The sequence below is a fragment of the Nycticebus coucang genome, chromosome 19 (genome assembly GCF_027406575.1).
Source record: "Nycticebus coucang isolate mNycCou1 chromosome 19, mNycCou1.pri, whole genome shotgun sequence".
NCBI lineage: Eukaryota > Metazoa > Chordata > Mammalia > Primates > Lorisidae > Nycticebus > Nycticebus coucang.
In genome coordinates this window covers 13,947,950-13,968,395 of record NC_069798.1, presented here as the reverse complement: position 1 = coordinate 13,968,395, position 20,446 = coordinate 13,947,950, and the positions used below count along the sequence as shown (strand labels likewise).

The 20,446-nt window shown below is 39.7% G+C and overlaps 1 pseudogene; it reads left to right on the top strand.

Moving 5' to 3' along the window:
- Positions 1 to 8,164: 8,164 nt before the first annotated feature.
- LOC128572200 (uncharacterized) lies at positions 8,165 to 8,282 on the top strand (annotated as a pseudogene).
- The last annotated feature ends 12,164 nt before the right edge of the window (positions 8,283 to 20,446 follow it).

The window sequence follows — 20,446 nt, the reverse complement described above, 5'->3', positions numbered from 1 at the left end:
GGGAATTAGTGGATGTAATTTATTTAAAAGAGCCTCAAAGTTCTTCACGTAGGGACCTGAAATATGACTGTGCTTCTTTTGAAACACAATACGAAACTCAGACCCGCCCCAGGCCTTGTGGGACAAGGTAGGTTTTTCTTGCTGATTTCTTTTTTTGTTGTTGTAGAGACCGAGTCTCACTGTACCGCCCTCGGGTAGAGTGCCGTGGCGTCACACGGCTCACAGCAACCTCTAAGTCTTGGGCTTACGCAATTCTCTTGCCTCAGCCTCCCGAGCAGCTGGGACTACAGGCGCCCGCCACAACGCCCGGCTATTTTTTGTTGCAGTTTGGCCGGGGCTGGGTTTGAACCCGCCACCCTCGGCATATGGGGCCGGCGCCCCACTCACTGAGCCACAGGCGCTGCCCTCTTGCTGATTTCTTGAGGATATGCCAGAGAGAGATACTGCCTCGCGAATCTGTAGCAAAGCTCCAAAATTCTTGAAATACCTTTCTTCTCAAAGCCCTTCTCCCCAGGCTGCCCTTCCTCCCTCCCTCGGGCTTCCTTCTCTGCTTCTGCAGACGGCCCCTCCCTCGCCAAAAATCCTGGTCACTTGCACACTGCCCGTCACCCACCCCCGACTCACTCCATCAGCATTGATTCAAAACACTAGCCATGTACCTTCTCACCCAGGCATGCTAGATAGAAAGTGTTTCAGGAAAAAAATAAAACGTTGTTCAATCTTTGCACATACAGAAAAAAGTGATGATAGTAAAATAACAGCTCACAGTTTTGCCATGTTTAGTGATGCTTTCTGTATAACTCGCTGAATATAACATCACCATCAGTATCACCACCCTCATCCTCACTATTTGATTTTCTTTACACACGAAGAAGCTGAGGTGGCACAGTGCAGGTGGCAGGACAGATTTCTGACCCTGCCCTCACGTCTGCTCCCGAATCCACACCACATGACCTCCCATCTCTCCCCGTTGGGCTTCCCTTCCAGAGTTTTATGTCTCTACCAATGGTCCCTCTGCTTGTCTCCTCCTGTCTCGCTCCCTCACCTTCCACCACTCAGTACCCAGACCCGCGTGCATTCCTCTCACAATCTCTCCTGCCCATGTCTTTGCACAAACATGCACATCGCCTCTCACGCACACTCACAAACTCACTCTCCCCTTCATGCAAACTCAAACGTGCCCCATCTACTCTCCACGTAGAGTGTGAGGTGTCCAGCACTGAAAGCACCTAAAGTCAGCCCTTCAGCGTCTTGCCTAGTTAAGATTAAACAAGAAACACAAACAAGATTAAACAGAAACATAAATATCTACTTTTTAAATTACTTAAAACAGAGGTTTTGAGTGTGTAGTGGTGTGAGATGGGACTAAATCTCAACATTTCTAAACTCTTGAGGGTGCAATGAGGGACAAAGTGTATTTGAAACCTTCCGGCAATTTCAGAGTGTATTTGAAATCTTCTAAAAGTGGAAGTAAGAATGTGTCTTCTGGGCGAGTTCTTCATGGTGTGGGAAGGGAGCAGGCTGATGACCCCAGGGTGGTGGCCACTCTGGGCCCACGTGACAGTGGGTGCCAGAGCCTGTCGTGAGCCTGCCCTCCCAAGATGACCAGCACCCAGGGAATCAGCTATGGAGGGAGAACATTTGAAATGTAGTGGGGTTGGAAGGGGGCCAGTTTGGCGGGGGAGTTGGTGGACATATCTGCAAGAGTCCAACTCTTTTACCCTTCACAAAATAACTGTGTGCCGGCTGCAGCGGCCCAGAAGAGAACCAGACACAGTTCACAATCGGCAACAGCAAATGTTCTTGGAACTCAGCCGTTAGATTCCTCCAGCCTCAGGGGGGCACCTGTGTTCTGGGCCCAGCATGAGGAGACAGACACAAGTCAGACCTGGCAGTTAACTGTCCTACAAGGGGGAGGTGCCACCAGAGAAAGACTGGATTTCCTGCTTCTCCAGGCGTGTCTGGAGTAGAGAAAGTGTTAATTTCAAAAATATGTGAAGTGTGGTTTTATTTGCCCCTTCATGTCTGTAAACTGGGTTACCTCCATGACATTAGCTGTTATTCTCATTTCTTCCTTCTCCCTCTCTCCATTTTGTCTCAGAGGTCAGGGCCTGGACCTTTTGCCTCCTTTGAACTTTCCATGCCAACACTGTATATTACTGTGTTTGACCCTGCTCTGCCCTGGCGTTATTTCTTCATCAGAAAGCATCTGAGGTGTTTATGTACTAGTCTGCTCCTCAAATTTGCAGTACCACAAGATGCATTAAAATGTATTAAAAGTCCATTTACTCTGTATGATCCAATGATTGGTAGATTAATTCACACTAATTAAACCCACAGAGGCTGATTCACTAACCTAAAGAACTGTGTCAAGTTACAGAGAAAGATAAACCTAGCCTGGGAAGCAAGGACATGAATTTGACAGGACACCGTGTATGAGATGAGTCTACACTAAAAAAAAAATAAATAAATAACAAAGAAAAACTAAAGAATCAAAGCAAAGGTGTTAGTATGTTCAGACATAGTATTTCTGGACTGAGGATTTGCCTTCAATGGTTGCTATTCTTAAAAAGTAAGACCTGTATTTAAAATGAGATATCCCTCTTTCTTGAGGTTGTCAAAGTGGCATTGATAAATTCTTACAGCCCAATCCTCATTTTCCTCATTGTCAAAGAAAAACACTCTCATTTAATGTGTCCTTGTCACCATGCTTATTAGATTGTCAAACTTCAAGGTGATTGTTATCAATTAATATTTTAATGGGTAATTTAGATTGTGGTCAATGAATCTAAGCATCATACCATAGCACCTAAGAGCTGAAAGGACATTAGCAATCATCTATCTCAGTGGCTTTCAAATTGTGTCCGGTGGGCCCAGGGACCTGCTGGATTAGGAAGCGAGAGGTGTGGGAAAGAGGCTGAGTAAGCTGGTGTAAGGGTCAAACCCTTGTAAGGAGCTTGGATTCAAAGTGCAGAAGGCTTTAGTGCATTTTTCTGTAGAATGACAGAATGAAGTTTACATTTTAAAGAAACAATTTGAGTGAAGTGATTGGAAAAGGCAAGAGTAGTCAGTTATAGCATTTATTCAGAGGGAATATGTGGTGTTGGGGACCAGGTTAAGGGCTTGAGGGGTAAAGAAGAGTGGATGGATTTGAGATGTAATTTAAAGGGAACAGAAATTATCAAAGATTCACTCATTTATTTATTCCATCCAGAAAATTTATTGAGTGCTAACAATGACCTAGGCACTGGGCTAGGTGTTCAACTAGACAAGCAAGACCCTGCCCTTCCTGGGGTTCACATTCTGCTGGAGACAATAGAGGCAAGTGACAAAGGAAAGGAAAAGGCAAAACTCCACAGGTTCTGACTTTAATGGCACAGGAGATGATCATAAGACAGAACAACCAAATGACTTTGGCTTTATTTTTGTTTCTTCCTCCCTTCTATTCTTCCTTCTTTATTCCCTTTCTTCCTTCTTTCCTTCCTTTCTTTTGTGTATGTGTATTTTACAGTTCATTTTATTTTGAAGATTCTTGAGATGGAGGTGATGGAGGAAAGTATAGAAACTAAAAGACTCATTTGGGACATGTTGAGTTTGAAGTGTAGGACCTATGACCTTAGAATTCAAAGAGTTGGCCAGAGACATCCCAGATCACTTGTGCATATGAAGGTCTAATTCACTGAGATGGAGAATCTTGTAGCAAGAGAAGATTTGTGGAGGGAGATTTAGAGCTTAGAATATGAGACATTCAAATAATATCAAGGAGACAGTTCAGTACTTACATCTGGAGCTCAGAAAAGTGAGCTAGGATGAAAATATAAATTTGAGACTCTTTAATATATGAGAAGCATTTAAATCATGGGAAAGAATGAAGCTACTTTAGAAGAGAGAAAGAAGAAAGGAAAGGAAAAGAGAAAAGGAAGGAAGAGCAAAAGAGAAGAGAGGAGAGGAGAAGAGGGGAGAGGAGAGGAAAGGAAAGGACCCAACCCATCAACAAGTCATGAAGACAATTAGCATTTTGAAACTGCACAGAAGACAAGGAACAAGCAAAGGGGAATGAAAAGGACTGGCCATAGAAGAAAGGTGAAAACAGATAGTGTAATTTCTAAAGGAAAAAAAAATATTTCAGGAGGAAATATCAATTGGTGCAAATGCTGTTAAGAGGCCATGTAAGATAAGAAATTAAAAATACCCACTGGGGGCGGCGCCTGTGGCTCAAGGAGTAGGGCGCCGGTCCCATATGCCGGAGGTGGTGGGTTCAAACCCAGCCCCGGCCAAAAAAAAAAAAAAAAATACCCATTGGATTTAGTAACTTGAAAGTCTTTAGTGAGTTTATTTGGAGTGGTTTTGATGAAGTGGAGAAGTTGAGTCAGGGTAAGTTGAAGAACAGTGGGAGGTACAGTGAAGGCAGCCTTTCGTGGAGAATGGAAAAGTAGAGTAGTCAGGAGAGACGCAATGACATGTTTATTTTTTAAATGCAAAACACAGAGAGTATTCAGATGATGAAGCCAGAAGGTTAAGGATGTTGAGGGGAGGTGGAGAGTCACTAGCAGACAGAGCAAGGCTCCCGAGAAGTCTCCTGAAAGGTCTGGGATCCAGAGCCCACTGTTCAGTGGCCATTACCACACTCTCTGTTAGCTTTAGCGGATCTCCCCTGATGGATTAAGACTACTATATGGGCAGGGATCATTCCTCCCCATTCTTTCTGAGCTAATATGTAGCAGAGCAAGAACAAGTGTTTGAAATATTTTTAATAAATTAATATATACATAATGTAAATGAATGAATGAAATTTATTGGCTAAAATCTATCCTGAAAAGACTGAAAAGAGTGAAAAGAAGAGTGTATTTAATTACTACTAGATTAGAAAACACTTTCTGTAAATTTTGGTAAATGTTTCCAGAGTAGAAAATAAGCACAATAAAAACAAAATTGTTATTAATATTTTGGAGATAAAGGAATGTGATTTTTTTTCCAAGTTAATCACAAGTGATGAATAGCTATTTCCTGTGTAAATTCAAAGGCTTCTTTCATCATTCTAGGGCAAAGAGTAATTGCTGTATTTTACATCTGAAATCTATTCCCATTTATGAAAAAAATAACTTTAGTTTGGAAAGTGTTATGTAATTATTTCCATTATTTCCATAGAATCTCTATATATTGACAGAGTATTATTATGCCATTAATTCTCTTTTAAAAAAAGAGTACATTGGATATTTTTCCCCCATTCTTGAGACTTTTTTTTTTTTGAGACAGAATCTCAAGCTGTTGCCCTAGCTAGAGTGCTGTGGCATCACAGCTCACAGCAACCTCAAACTCTTGGGCTCAAGCCATTCTCTTCCCTCAGCCTCCCAAGTAGCTAAGACTATAGGCGCCTGCCACAAGACCCAGCTATTTTTTTGTTGCAATTGTCATTCTTGTTTTAGCTGGCCCCGGGGGGAGGGTTGAATCCACCAGCTTCGGTGTATGTGGCTGGTGCCCTACCCACTTAGCTACAGGTGCCACCATTCTAGAGATATTTTGCTAAGAAGAATGTGTTTCAACTCTGGGTAAACACAAAAGATGTAAAGTCTCCATATTTTCTTATGACTAACTAGTACTTCATGGTATGCATATAGCACAGTTTGTTAATCCATTCATGGGTTGATGGGGACTTGGGTTGCTTCCATATCTTGGCAATTGTGAATTAGGCTAGGGATAGAATCAAATCTTAGATAATACAAAACAATGAATAATAAATAGAGTGGGGAACAGCAAGTTTGTCATGCTAAATTGAGCTCATTTGAACTAAGAGTTTGTATCAATATACTGATAACAAAGGCTCAGCTCAGAGTATTTTGTGTGGAAAGAAGGTCTGCTCAGGATTTTTTAATTTCTGAGATTTATTTGCAAAATGGATTAAAAACTGGCTAAGTGTATAGACCCCTCCCTAGGTAGAAGTTTGTAAAGTTCAAGGACATGGCAAAGGGTGAAATTAGATTCAGAGAATATAGAATTAAAAATAAAAACTAGAACTGAGAAATCACTGAATCCTCCTCCATCGTTTTATGAATAAAAATAAAGCCCAGAATAATTACATGACTTGTTAAAGGTTATAGTGAGTTTAATGGGACATCCCCATGAGAAGTAGCTTCTGGTGATACCTTGCCACATCATTTTTCATTCCCAAAGAGTTCTTGTTTCCTATATCTTCTCCAGCAGAAGGAATTGTCTCCAAATTCTATAGAATAGTTTAAAATATAAAGAACACATTGAAATCCAAGATAGACAAGGCATTAAGGTATATTGCAATTTTTGAAGGTTAGGTTAACTCCAAACACTTCACAGCTATTAACTCATTTAATCCTTTCAAGTCCCTTTTATGGTTTTACCTTCATTTACAAATGAGGAAACGGAGGCTACAGATATTACGTAACTTACCACAGGTCACACAACTAACAAATGATGCATCAAGACAAAAATTTAGGTCTATAATTCTAAGTATACTTCTCTTTCTACTCCATCACACTTCAAATGAGATTACACCTCCTAGTCCAGACAGATCATAACCCAGGGTACTCAGAGATGTAATTATGCAACCACTGTTGGCAATCACTGGGGAGCCAAAAGGGGATATGATGAACAAAGAGGTGCCAGAAGACTGGAAAATAGTTTTCGATTGTGAAATTCAAGAAAGCCTAAATTCTGGGAACAGCAATCTAGTCTAAGCAAATTCTTGATGTCAATCATTGGCAAAATTCTAGAATAAATTATGAATTACTAAACAAATGGCTTGTGAACCACTTAGAAAAGAATGTTATGATCACATGGAACCAAGGTGGGTTCACTAAGGCCATGCCATGCCAAGCCATCAAATATATTCAGTAGAAAATGAGGTTGTTTGCTGGGATACCATTGTGGTCAATATGAAAACATGCAATTTATATAGTAGGACATTGTACATGTTCACAACTGATTGACGTTACCAATGTCCTATATTTGGCCCTGTACCTGATATTCTGCCATTAAAAAGTGCCAAGAGTGCCAAAAGAAATAGTAAGCATCCAAATTGGAAAAGAGGAAGTCAAACTATCCCTGTTCACTGATGATATAATCTTATATCTAGAAAAATCTAAAGACTCCACAAAAATTATCTTAGATTTGATCAATGAATTCAGTAAAGTTTCAGGATACAAAATCAATGTTCAAAGCCCAGTAACATTTCTATACTCTAATCCCAATCCAGCTGAGAACTAAATCAAAAAAGCAATCCCATTTTTAATAGCTACAAAAGAAAAAGAACATACCAAGGAATATATTTAAGGAGGTGAAAAATCTCTACAAGGAAATCTACAATGCACACATGAAATTGTAGATGATGCAAACACATAGAAAAACACCCCATGCTCTTGAACTGGGAGAATTAATAACATTTAAATGACCATACTGTCCAAAACAATCTACAGATTCACTGCGATCCTTATAAAAATACCAACATCATTTTTCACAGAATTAGAAAAAAAATCCTAAAATTCATATAAAGCAAAAAAAAACAAAACAAAACAAAAAAAGTCCGTATAGCCAAAGCAATCCTAAGCAAAAAGAGCAATGCTGGAGGCACTGCATTGCCTAACTTCAAAATGTACTACAAAGCTATAGTAACCAAAACAGCCTGGCATAAAAATAAACACTTAGGTCAGTTGAATAGAATAGAGAATCTAGAAACAAAGTCACATATTTTCAGCAAACTTTTCTTTGACAACACTGACAAGACCAAACACTGGGGAAAAGATGCCCCTTTCAATAAATGGTGCTGGGAAAATTGGCTTGCCATACAGACAAAAGAGGACCCCTATTTCACCAAATATGAAAATTAACTCAAGATGGCCGAAGGACAAAATGTAAGACCTGCAACTATAAAAAACATTGAGAAAACTCTTCTGGATATTGGTCTAGGCAAAGAATTCATGACTAACACCTCAAAAGCATAGACAACAAAACAAAAGTAGGCAAATGGGACTTAAACTAAAAAGCTTTGGCACAGCAAAAATAAAAAAATCAACAGAGTGAGCAGAGAACCAGGAGAATGGGAGAAAATATTTGCAAACTATGCATCCAACAGGTAACTAATATCCAGAATTTACAAACAACTCAACAACAACAACAACAACAACAACAACAACAAAATAATAATCTCATTAAAAAGTGGGCAAAGGCCAACTGCATGCAAGAACAATCTGGAGAGACTTTGACAGCTTAGGTCAGTACAATACCTGCAGCTGCCACTCGCCTTTCCTATAATGTAAAAAAAGAAGAAAAAAAAAATGTGGGCAAAGGACATTAATAGGGATTTTTGAAAAGAAAGATCAGAGACATGCACATTTAAATCACAATGAGTGATCATCTTATATCAGTCAGAATGGCTATGATGAAAAAAATAAATCACAGATTTGGGCAAGGATGCAGAACAGAAACGAACTCTTATACACTATTGTTAGGAATTTAAATTAGTACCACCTCTATGGAAAGCAGTATGCTTTCTCAAAGATCTAAAAATAAAACTACCATTTGATCCAGAAATCCCACTACTGGGTTTCTACTCAAAGGAAAAGAAATCATTATATCGAAAAGAAACCTACACCTGTATGTTTATTGTAACACTATTCACAATAGCAAAAATGTGGAATCGATCTAAGTGCCCATCAACAGAACACAGGATAAAGAAAATGTGATATATATACACAGTGGAATATTATTCAGCCATAAAAACAAATGAAATTATGCCTTTGCAGCAACATAGTTGGAGCTGGATGCCATAATTTTAAGTGAAACAAGTCAGACACAGAAAGACATAAGTTCTCACTTACAAATGGGAGCTAAATAACATGTACTCCTGGACGTAAGTGTGAAATGATAAACACTGGAGACTTGGAAGGATGACGGGGTGGGAGGGAGCCGATGATGGGAAATCACTTAATGGGTAAAATGTACATTATTTGGAAGATGGGTATCCTAAAATCTCTGACTTCACCACTCACAATCTATACATACATTACACTTGTACTTTATAATTTATACAAAATGTTAAAAACTTTAAAAAGTGTCAGACTTGCGGATGAATAAATAACAAAGCCAAATAGTAAAAACTAATAATCTTTTTGACAGACTGAAACATAGTTAACCCCTCAGTAAAAGTATAGTTATGCATTCAAATAAAAATAAATAGATGGTAGAAAACAGGTAGGTAGGTAGGTAGGTAGATTGATTAACTGATAAATTGATGTGATAAGATAAAATCACACAAATTTCGAATGGAAAAAATATGATGACCACAAGTTTAGTATAAACCCACGGTTATGCTACAGGGCAAAGACGCTCTGTATCATAATGGGTAAGAGTTTGAGCTTCAGCATCAGCAAAGCTAGACTCACAGCCAGGTCTACCTCTTAGTACTATGTGACCTTGAGCAGTTTGCTTAATGTTGAAAGCCTCAAATTTCTATCCTATAAAATGAGTACAGTCAGCCTTTCACATCTGTGGACCCAAACACAGACCAAAACTATTAGGAAAAAATTGTATCAGTATGGGAAACAAAAAGACTATTTTTCTTGTTATTATTCCCTAAACAATACAGTATAGCCACTACTTAAGAAGCATTCACATTGTATTATGTAGTGTAAGTAATCTCGATACGATTTAAGGTATCCAGGAAGATATAAATAGTTCATATGCAAATACTACAACATTGCATATCAGGGACTTAAGCATCTGCAGATTTTGGTATCTGTGGGAGGTTCTGGAACCAGTCCCCAACATCCCGAGGGAAAACTGTATACACTCTTTTATCACTAGTGATGTAATAGAACTTGAATTACAATTGAGGCTTCTGATTCCTCATCTGGTGCTTTTTCCATGGAGGACTACCTTCAAATGATTGAAAAAGACATCTTAGGAAAAAAATTAGAATTATTCCACAGGACCCAAGAGCTCCAACCAATATCAGATCAATAGAGAGATGTTATCAAGAAGCCACTGTAGTGATCTGCAAAATAAGTTAGCAAAAACACAGAAATTAAAAATGAATAGACTTTTTTTTATTCTTTTTCTTTATTGTTAAATCATAGCTGTGTGCAATCAAGGGGTACAATGTGCTGGTTTCATATACAATCTGAAATATTCTCATCAAACTGTTCAACATAGCCTTCACGGCATTTTCTTAGTTATTGTATGCAGACAATTGTATTCGGCATTTAGTAAGTTTCACTTGTACCCATTCTAAAATGCACCGTAGGTGTGGCCCCACCCATTACCCTCGCTCCACCCTAACCTCACCCATTCCCTTCCCCTTCCTTGGCCCTTTCCTCATATTCTTGTGCTATAGTTGGGTTATAGCCTTCATGTGAAAGCTATAATTTAGTTTCTTGGTAGGGCTGAGTACATTGGATACATTTTCTTCCGTTCCTGAGATACTTTGCTAAGAAGAATATGTTCCAGCTCCATCCATGTAAACATGAAAGAGGTAAAGTCTCCATCTTTCTTTAAGGCTGCATAATATTCCATGGTATACATGTACCACAATTTGCTAGTCCATTTGTGAGTCGATGGGCACTTGGGCTTCTTCCATGACTTAGCAATTAGGAATTGGGCTGCAATAAACATTCTGGTACACATGTCTTTGTTATATTGTGACTTTTGGTCTTCTGGGTATAAACCTAGTAAAGGAATTATAGGATCGAATGGCAGGTCTATTTTTAGGTCTCGAAGTTTCTCTTCAAGTCCCTTGCCCACCCTGAGATGGGATCACTTGTTCTTTTCTTGCTAATATATTTGAGTTCTCTGTGGATTCTGGTTATTAGACCTTTATTGGAGGTATAACCTGCAAATATTTTCTCCCATTCTGAGGGCTGTCTGCTTGCTTTATTCACTATGTTCTTTTTAGTTTGATCAGGTCCCAGTAGTGTATTTTTGATACTGCTTCAATTGCCTGGGGAGTCCTTCTCATAAAATATTCACCCAGGCCGATTCCTTCAAGAGTTTTCCCTGCACTTTCTTCAAGTATTTTTATAGTTTCATGTCTTAAGTTTAAATCTTTTATCCAGTGAGAGTCTATCTTAGTTAATGGTGAAAGGTGTGGGTCCAGTTTCAATCTTCTATAGGTTGCCAGCCAGTTGACCCAGCACCATTTGTTAAATAGGGAATCTTTTCCCCACTGAATGTTTTTAATTGGCTTGTCAAAGATCAAATAACGGTAAGTAGCTGGATTCATCTCTTGGTTCTCTATTCTGTTCCAGACATCTACTTCTCTGTTTTTGTGCCAGTACCATGCTGTTTTGATCACTATCAATTTATAGTACAGTCTCAGGTCTGGTAGCGTGATTCCTCCAGCTGTGTTTTTATTGCTAAGTAATGTTTTGGCTTCAAGTTTTTTTCTGATTCCATATAAAATGAAGTATTATTTTTTCAAGATCATTAAAATATGACAATGGAGTTTTAAAAGGAATTGCATTAAAATTATATATTGCTTTGGGTAGTATAGACATTTTAACAATGTTGATTCTTCCCAGCCAGGAGCATGGTATGTTTTTCCATTTGTTAACATCTTCAGCTATTTCTTTTCTTAATATTTCATAGTTCTCTTTGTAGAGATCTTTCACGTCCTTTGTTAGGTATACTCCCAAATATTTCATCTTCTTGGGCACTACTGTGAAAGGAATAGAGTCCTTGACTGTTTTTTCGGCTTGGTTATTGTTGATATATATAAAGGCTACAGATTTATGGGTGTTGATTTTGTAGCTGAGACATTGTTGTATTCCTTGATCACTTCTAAAAGTTTTGTAGTAGAATCCCTAGTGTTTTCCAGATATACAATCATGTCATCTGCGAAGAGTGAAAGTTTGATCTCTTCTGACCCTATGTGGATACCCTTGATCGCCTTTTCTTCCCTAATTGCAATGGCTAAAACTTCCATTACAATGTTAAAGAGCAATGGAGACAAAGGGCAACCTTCCCTGGTTCCTGATCTAAGTGGAAATGATTTCAATTTAACTCCATTCAATACGATATTGGCTGTGGGTTTGCTGTAGATGGCCTCTATTAGTTTAAGAAATATCCCTTCTATACCAATTTTCTTAAGTGTTCTGATCATGAAGGGATGCTGAATATTATCAAAAGCTTTTTCTGCATCAATTGAAAGAATCATATGGTCCTTATTTTTTAGTTTGTTTATGTGTTGAATTACATTTATAGATTTATGTATATTGAACCAGCCTTGAGACCCTGGGATAAATTCTACTTGGTCATGGTGTATAATTTTTTTGATGTGTTGTTGGATTCTGTTTGTTAGGATCTTATTGAGTATTTTAGCATCAATATTCATTACTTATATAGGTCTATAATTTTCTTTTATTGTTGGGTCTTTTCCTAGTTTGGGGATCAAGATGATGTTTGTTTCGTAGAATGTGTTGGGTAATATTCCTTCTTTTTCTATATTTTGGAAGAGGTTTAGTAATATAGGTACTAGTTCTTCTTTAAAGGTTTGGTAGAATTCTGACATGAAGCCATCTGGTCCTGCACTTTTCTTTTTACGGAGATTTTGTATAGTTGATGCTATTTCAGAACTTGATATAGGCCTGAGCAACATTTCCACTTCATTCTGGCTAAGTCTTGGTAGGTGGCGTACTTCCAGGTATTGGTTGATTTCTTTCAGGTTTTCATATTTGTGAGAGTAGAGTTTCTTGTAGTATTCGTTAAGGATTTTTTGGATTTCTGAGGGGTCAGTTGTTATTTCATCATTACCATTTCTGATTGATGAAATTAGAGATTTTACTCTTTTTTTCCTGGTTAGGTTGGCCAAAGGTTTATCTATTTTATTGATCTTTTCAAAAAACCAACTTTTGAGTTTATTGATCTGTTGTATAATTCTTTTGTTTTCAATTTCATTTAATTCTGCTCTGATTTTGGTTATTTCTTTTCTTCTGCTGGGTTTGGGGTTGGAGTGTTCTTCCTTCTCCAGTTGCTTGAGATGTCCCATTAAGTTATTGACTTCCTCTCTTTCCATTTTCTTGAGGAAGGCTTGTAATGCTATAAATTTCCCTTGTAGGACTGCTTTTGCAGTATCCCAGATGTTCTGGAAATTCATGTCTTGATGGTTATTTTGTTCCAAAAATTTGGTGATTTCCTTCTTAATCTCATCTATAACCCATTTATCCTTCAGCATAAGGTTGTTTAGCTTCCATGTTTTTGTATGGGTATGCAGGTCCCTGTTGTTATTGGGTTCAACTTTTATTCCATGATGGTCTGAGAAAATGCAAGGAATAATTTCTATTTTTTTAAATTTGCTGAGGTTATATTTGTGGCCTAGGAAGTGGTCAATTTTGGAGTATGTTCCGTGGGCTCATGAGAAGAATGTGTATTCAGTTCTGTTGGGATAAAATGTTCTGTGGATGTCTGTTAAGTCCAGATGTTGAATGGTTAAGTTTAAATCTAAGATTTCTTTGCTTAGCTTCTTTTTGGAGGATCTATCCAGCACTGCTAAAGGGGTGTTAAAATCTCCAACTACTATGGAACTGGAGGAAATCAAGTTGCTCATGTCTGTTAGAGTTTCTCTTATAAATTGAGGTGCGTTCTGGTTGGGTGCATAAATATTAATAATTGAAATCTCATCATATTGAGTATTACCTTTAACAAATATGAAGTGTCCATCCTTATCCTTCCTTATTTTCATTGGTTTAAAGCCTATTGTGTCTGCAAATAGGATTGCGACGCCTGCTTTTTTCTGCTTTCCATTTGCCTGGAGTATAGATGACCATCCCTTCACCTTGAGTCTATATTTGTCTTTTAATGTAAGAAGCAATTCTTGTATGCAGCAGATATCTGGCTTGAGTTTTTGTATCCAGTCAGCCAACTGTGCCTCTCTAGAGGACAATTTAAACCATTCACATTAATTGAGAATATTGATAGGCCTTTCGAGAGTCCGGTGGACATTTTAGTTCTTTTGCAACTGTGGAAGTTGGAATTTGATCAAAATTTTCTGGGTGGGTTTACTTTTGTGGTGGAGGATTACACTGGTCTTTATAAAGGATGTCCTGGAGAATATCCCGGAGAGCTGGTTTAGTTATGGCAAATTTCTTCAACATATGAATGTCATTGAAGTATTTAATTTCTCCATCATAAATGAAACTCAGTTTAGCTGGGTATAGGATCCTGGGTTGAAAGTTATTTTGTTTTAGGAGATTAAAAGTCGATGACCATCCTCTTCTAGCTTGAAAGGTTTCAGCAGAGAGATCTGCAGTTATTCTAATATTCTTGCCCTTATAGATGATGGTTTTCTTTCATCTGGCTACTTTCAGAATTTTCTCCTTCATATTAACTTTAGTGAAATTGATTATGATGTATCTGGGGGATGTCTTATTTGGGTTGAGTCGTGCTGGAGTTCTGAAACTGTCTGCTGTCTGAATTTCAGAATCTCTTGACATGTCTGGAAATTTCTCCTTCATAATATCATGGAGAAAAGACTCTGTGCCTTGTGAAGCCATTTCATCGCTTTCCGAGATCCCTATGAGATGAATATTGATTTTCTTCAAATTATCCCAGAGCTCTCCGAGAGAATGATCTGTTTTTGCCCTCCATTTCTCTTCCTTTTTGAGAGTTTGGGTGCATTTGAAAGCTTTGTCTTCAATGTCAGAAATCCTTTCTTCTGCTTGCTCCATTCTGTTACTGAGGGATTCTACTGTGTTTCTCAGATCTTTGAGGGCTGCAACTTCTTGTCTCAATGTGTCAAAATCTTTGGTCATTTGGTCTTTGAATTTGTTGAATTCTTGAGATATCTTTTGGGTTACTGCTCGGAATTCTAATTTGATCTTATTTGTTGTCCAGATTCTGAATTCAATTTCTGACATCTCAGCTATTTGTTTGTGCTTGGGATCTTGTGCTGTGTCTGCCCCATTGATCCTTGGGGGAGTTGATCTACTCTGATTATTCATATTGCCAGAGTTTTTCTGTTGATTTTGTCTCATGATTGTTTTTCACCATTGCCTCTGGCCATCCTCAGAGTTGTGGAGGTGTCTCTCCAAGATTAGACCCCAGCAGGATCACTCTATTGTTGCTGGACCTTTGTAGGGAGTAACCCTGTGTAGTTCCTCTGAGGCTGCCCCAGCCAGGGAGTTCTGGTTGCGGAAGCAGCTCGGGAGTGTGACACACCCGGATCCAGCAACAGGGTTCGGAGGTGGTGTGCAGGGTTCTGGGTGTGCCTGGTGCCCAGCGACTTTGGCACAGAGAGCCCGAGGCTCCAGCAGTCTCTGACCAGGAGAAGGGCTCTGTGCAGAGGCAGGGAGGGCCCGGAGGGCACGCAGCTACCAGAGTCTTTGGCCAGACGAGCGGCCAGTGTGGAGACAGTGAGGGTACAGGAGGGAGGACGAAGAGTTGCTCAGCTCCCACAGTTCCTGGTCAGGACGTGCGGAGATCCGCCAGGCGTGGGTCACGGATCAGGGTTCACAGCGCAGCTCTTATGGAGGTCTGGGCGACGCCAAGCCCAGGAGTTTGAGATTGCTATGAGCTGTGACGCCACAGCACTCTACCCAGGGCAACAGCCCGAGGCTCCAGTGTGCCAAAACTGGTCTCACTCTGCCCCTGAGGGTTAAGGCTGTAAGGCAGCTCAGTCCCCACCTTTAGGCTGCTTATTCACTAGGTTACTATCTACCGCCCATCCTTGCTCTGCGACCCTGAGGGCAGAGCTTGCCAGGGCAGTTCTCTCACAATGGCTCCCTGCAGCCCACAGCTGAACACTATCAGCTCTGTCCAGCTCAGCAGCTCAGTCTGGGGCCCTAGACAATGCCCAAAGTTCTCCGCACTCCTGCTCAAGCTCTCCCCAAGGCAGTTCAACTGAGTGCCAAGTCCAAAAACACCAAAACAGTTCATAGGTAAGGCCTTTCTGGTTTGCAGTCTCACTGCTGCTTGTACTTATGGCTGCCAGCAGGATTGGGTCGATCAAACACATGCAACCACTTGCCAGTTTTCCACTGTTTTCATCCTCCTCTTGGGGTCCAGAAGTCCCTTGCTGACTCCCTGTATCCTCAAAGGGATGATTATAGGCATATCCCTCCAGCCAGAGATGCCTGGAGTCTTATCTCCCCAGACTCACCATGCCCAGTTGAGGGAATGTCTCGGCTGTCATCTTGCTCCACCTCCAAAAATGAATAGATTTGTTTGTTGTAAAAATAGTGCAATGAATGTGTAAGATACAGGGAAAGATCTAAGATTCATTTAATTAAAATCTCAGAAGGACCTAAATTTCATGTAACTATAGACTCAAAAGAGGGTATGACACAAAATGGGACAGAAGCAATATATATAACAAGATACAAGATACACAAGAACAAATTTGATTTATTTATAAACAAATTTGACTTATTTGACATATGTAGAATACTCCACCCAACGATGAGGGAGTATGATGAAAAAGTATGCATTCACTCCAAGAACACATGGAATGTTTACAAAATTGACCTTATGCTACCCATAAATAAATCCTTGACAAATTGTAAATTATTAAAATCATTCATAATATATTTGCTGACCACAGTGAAACACCCAAATGTTTGAAAATTAAGCAATTGGCCTTAAAAAATAGACTATTTTTTAAAACCCATTCTGAGTCAAAGAATAAATCACAACAAAAATTAGAAAACATTTTAAATATACTATGTAGCATAATAAAAATATGAATCAAGTTGTGTTTCAAATTGTACCTTAAAAAATGTATAGTATTAAATGTAAAAGCAAAAGTCTGAAAATCAATTAACTATCCATCTCAAGAAAATAGTACAAAGGCCTGGTGCAGTGGCTCATGCTTGTAATCCTAGCACTCTGGGAGGTCAAGATAGGTGGATTGCCTAAGCTCAGGAGTTTGAGACCAACCTGAGCAAGAGCAAGACCCTGTCTCTAAAAATAATGAGGTGTTGTGGCAGGTGCCTATAGTCCTAGCTGCTTGGGAGGCTGAGGCAATCACTTGAGCCTAAGAGTTTGAGGTTGCTGTGAACTATGATGTCACAGCACTCTACAGAGGGTGACAAAGTGAGACTATGTCATGCACACACACACACACACATACACAAAAGATAGTACAAAATTAACGAGTTAATTATCCAAAGAAAAATAGAATAAGAACATAAAGAAAAAGTAAAAATTAAAACATAAATAAGGTTGGTTCTTTGAGGAGATTAAAAATAATATCTAGCAAAGCCAATCAAGAAAAAAAAATTCCCAATATCAGGAATGGAATAAAAATGGAAACACCCCTACAGGTTCTACGGACATTAAAAAATAATAAGAAATCTGATTAGAGGCTCCAGATGGCCAGATGGGGACAGAGACAAAGGGACTAATAAGGCATAAGAGGAGTCACTGTCCCTGCTATGCAGGTGCAGGTCTGAAGCTGTCAGAGCTGGGATGGGGACAGCTGCCCTACTCTGCCCACAAATTCTTTTGGCTGCCTTCATGCTAATGGACCCAGCACATGTAAACTCTGCATCCTCTGGGCCCTCAACTGCCTTTATCTGACCAGAAACCTGAAGCCCTGAGTATGGAATGGCAGCTCACATCACAGACCCTTAGGCCCCTGTGCCCAAATTAGGAAGGTGCTTTGGGACAGTGTCCCTATTTCTGACAGCCAGTATTGTAGGAGGTAGGACAGTGTCAGAGGCATGTGTAAAGGCTTGAAGGTGGAACCAAGCCAGCAAGAGTCCCAAAACTCTGTGTCTACAGGGAACAGAGTATGAGGCAGAGTCACCAGAACAGACTAGAATAAGAGTGATGGGGACATTGAGGCACAGAGAGAAGGATGCCTTGTCACAGTCACAGAGCTGATAAGAAGCAGCACTGAGGACTGAATCACAGAGGCCAAGGTCCTCTAGTCCCAGAGTTGGGCAAGGGTACAGGGGAGGCCTGAGCCACCAAGACTGACCCTGTCATCTACCTCTTTCTTCAGGTTCCAACATGAGAGAAGCATGGGGAAGTGGAGGATGTCCTAGTCCCTCTCTCGTCCTGCCTCTCCCCAGCCACGTGGTCTCTGGAACTGTGGCATCCTGAGACTTTTCACTTGTTATTTTCCCGGTCCTTCAGCCTGAGGAGCCTGGAAATACCCCAAGCTCAAGGTTTGGAGTTCAGGACAAGGGTTGTATGCAGGAGGTCCAATTTCTAGCTATCAATGGAAAGAGGTATGGAAGGTTATCCCAGGAATTGGTACCAGGATGTATAATTTATTAGAAGGAAAGCTGAACTGAGAGTGCTCAGGAAACCACAGATCTCCACTTCTCTGGGAGAGGAGAACAGGGGCAGGGTCTGGTCTGTAATGGCTGTCTGAAAATATGGGCATCTATTGGAGGTAAATAGTGGTTGGGTCATGGAGGGAGCAGTCCTTCCATCTGGGCACAGAGAGAAGGAGGAGTTAGGGAGCGTGGCAGAAGGCTCCTATGATAGTCCAGGTATGTTGATGGACCAGAATGGGGCAGGAGAAGCACTTGGATTCTGGGTCCATATTTTAAGAAAATCCAAGCAGGGCGGCGCCTGTGGCTCAGTCGGTAGGGCGCCGGCCCCATATACCGAGGGTGATGGGTTCAAACCCGGCCCCGGCCAAACTGCAACCAAAAAATAGCCGGGCGTTGTGGCGGGCGCCTGTAGTCCCAGCTACTCGGGAGGCTGAGGCAAGAGAATTGCTTAAGCCCAGGAGTTGGAGGTTGCTGTGAGCTGTGTGAGGCCATGGCACTCTACCGAGGACCATAAAGTGAGACTCTGTCTCTACAAAAAAAAAAAAGAAAGAAAGAAAGAAAATCCAAGCAGATTTTGGGGTGTTGTGGGTAAAGTAAGGAAAGATAGGCATCAGAAATGACCCCAGAGCTTTGGGTCCCAGCAGCTGGGGAAATGAGAACTCTGTGTTCTCATACACATCAGATGTGTATGGTAGCCTGGATTACATATCTCCTTAAAATTGATATACTGAAGTCCCAAACCCATAATCATATTTAAACAAAGTCTTTAAAGAGATGATTAAATTGAAATGATGCTGTTCAGGTGAGGCCCTCATCCAATATGATGTGTGCCCTTATATGAAGAATAAACTTCAGGAAGCATGCTCACAGAGGAACGACCATGTGTGAAGAGGCAGGAAGAGAGTGAACATCTGCACCCCAAGGAGAGCAGCCTCAAGAGAAAATGAACCTATCAACACCTTGAACTTAGACTTCAAACTTCCAGAACTGGGAAAAATAAATATTCTGTTGTTTAAGCCAAAAAAAGTTTCTTAAATCTTAAAAAATAAAAGAAAGTGCCAAAGTAACTCAATGGGGAAAAGACAGTCTTTATAAAAAATGGTGCTGGAAACTTTGTATATCCACAAGCAAAAGAATAAGTCTGGACCCTTACCTTATATCATATACAAAAATTAACTCAAAATCAGAGACCTACATATGAAAGCTAAAACTATAAGTCTATTACAAGAAAGCAGGAAGAAATCTTCATGACCCTGAATTTGACAATGAGTTCTTGGATACGACACCAAAGAATAGGCAACAATAAAAAAATTAAATATGTAGGATTTCATCAAAATTAAAAACTTTTGTGCATTAAAGGACACTATCAAGAGAAGGAAGAGACAACCCACAGAATAGTACAAAATACAAGCGTTCCACAGATACATTGCAGGTTTGCTTCCAGACCACTGCATTGAAGTAAATACCACAATAAAGGTAGTCACATGAATTTTTTGGTTTCCCAGTACATATGAAAGTTATAGTTACACTATACTGTAGTCTATTAAGCATGCAGTAGCATTATAGCTGAAAAAATATATACATACCTTAATTAAAAATACTTTAGTGCTAAAAATTCTAATGATTACCTGAGTTTTTGATGAGTTCTCATCTTTTAGCTGGTGGAAAGTCTGGTGGTCAATGTCGATGGCTATTGATTGATCAAGGTGGTGATTGCTGAAGGTTGGGATGACTGTGGAAATTTATGAAAATGAGACAATAATTATATTTGTTGCATCAATTGACTTTTTCTTTAATGAAAGATTTCTCTGTAGCATGTGATGCTACTCGATAGCATTTTATCCACAGCATAATTTTTTTTCAAAATTGGAGTCACTCTTCTTAAACTCTGCCACTCCTTTATCAACTAAGTTTATGTAACATTCTAAATCTTTTGTTGTCATCTCACTAGGATCAGATGCCATCTTGAGAAATCCCTTTCTTTGCTCATTCATAAGAAGCAACTCCTCATTCATTCAAGTTTGATCATGAGACTGCTGCACTTCAGCCACATCTTCAGGCTCCACTTCTAATTCTCTCGTCAATGGCATCTAGAATAATGGATCTTTTTCAGAAGATCTTCAATTTGCTTTGCATAAATACATCAGAGGAATCACTATCTATGGCACTTATACCTTTATGAAATGTATGTCTCAAATAATATG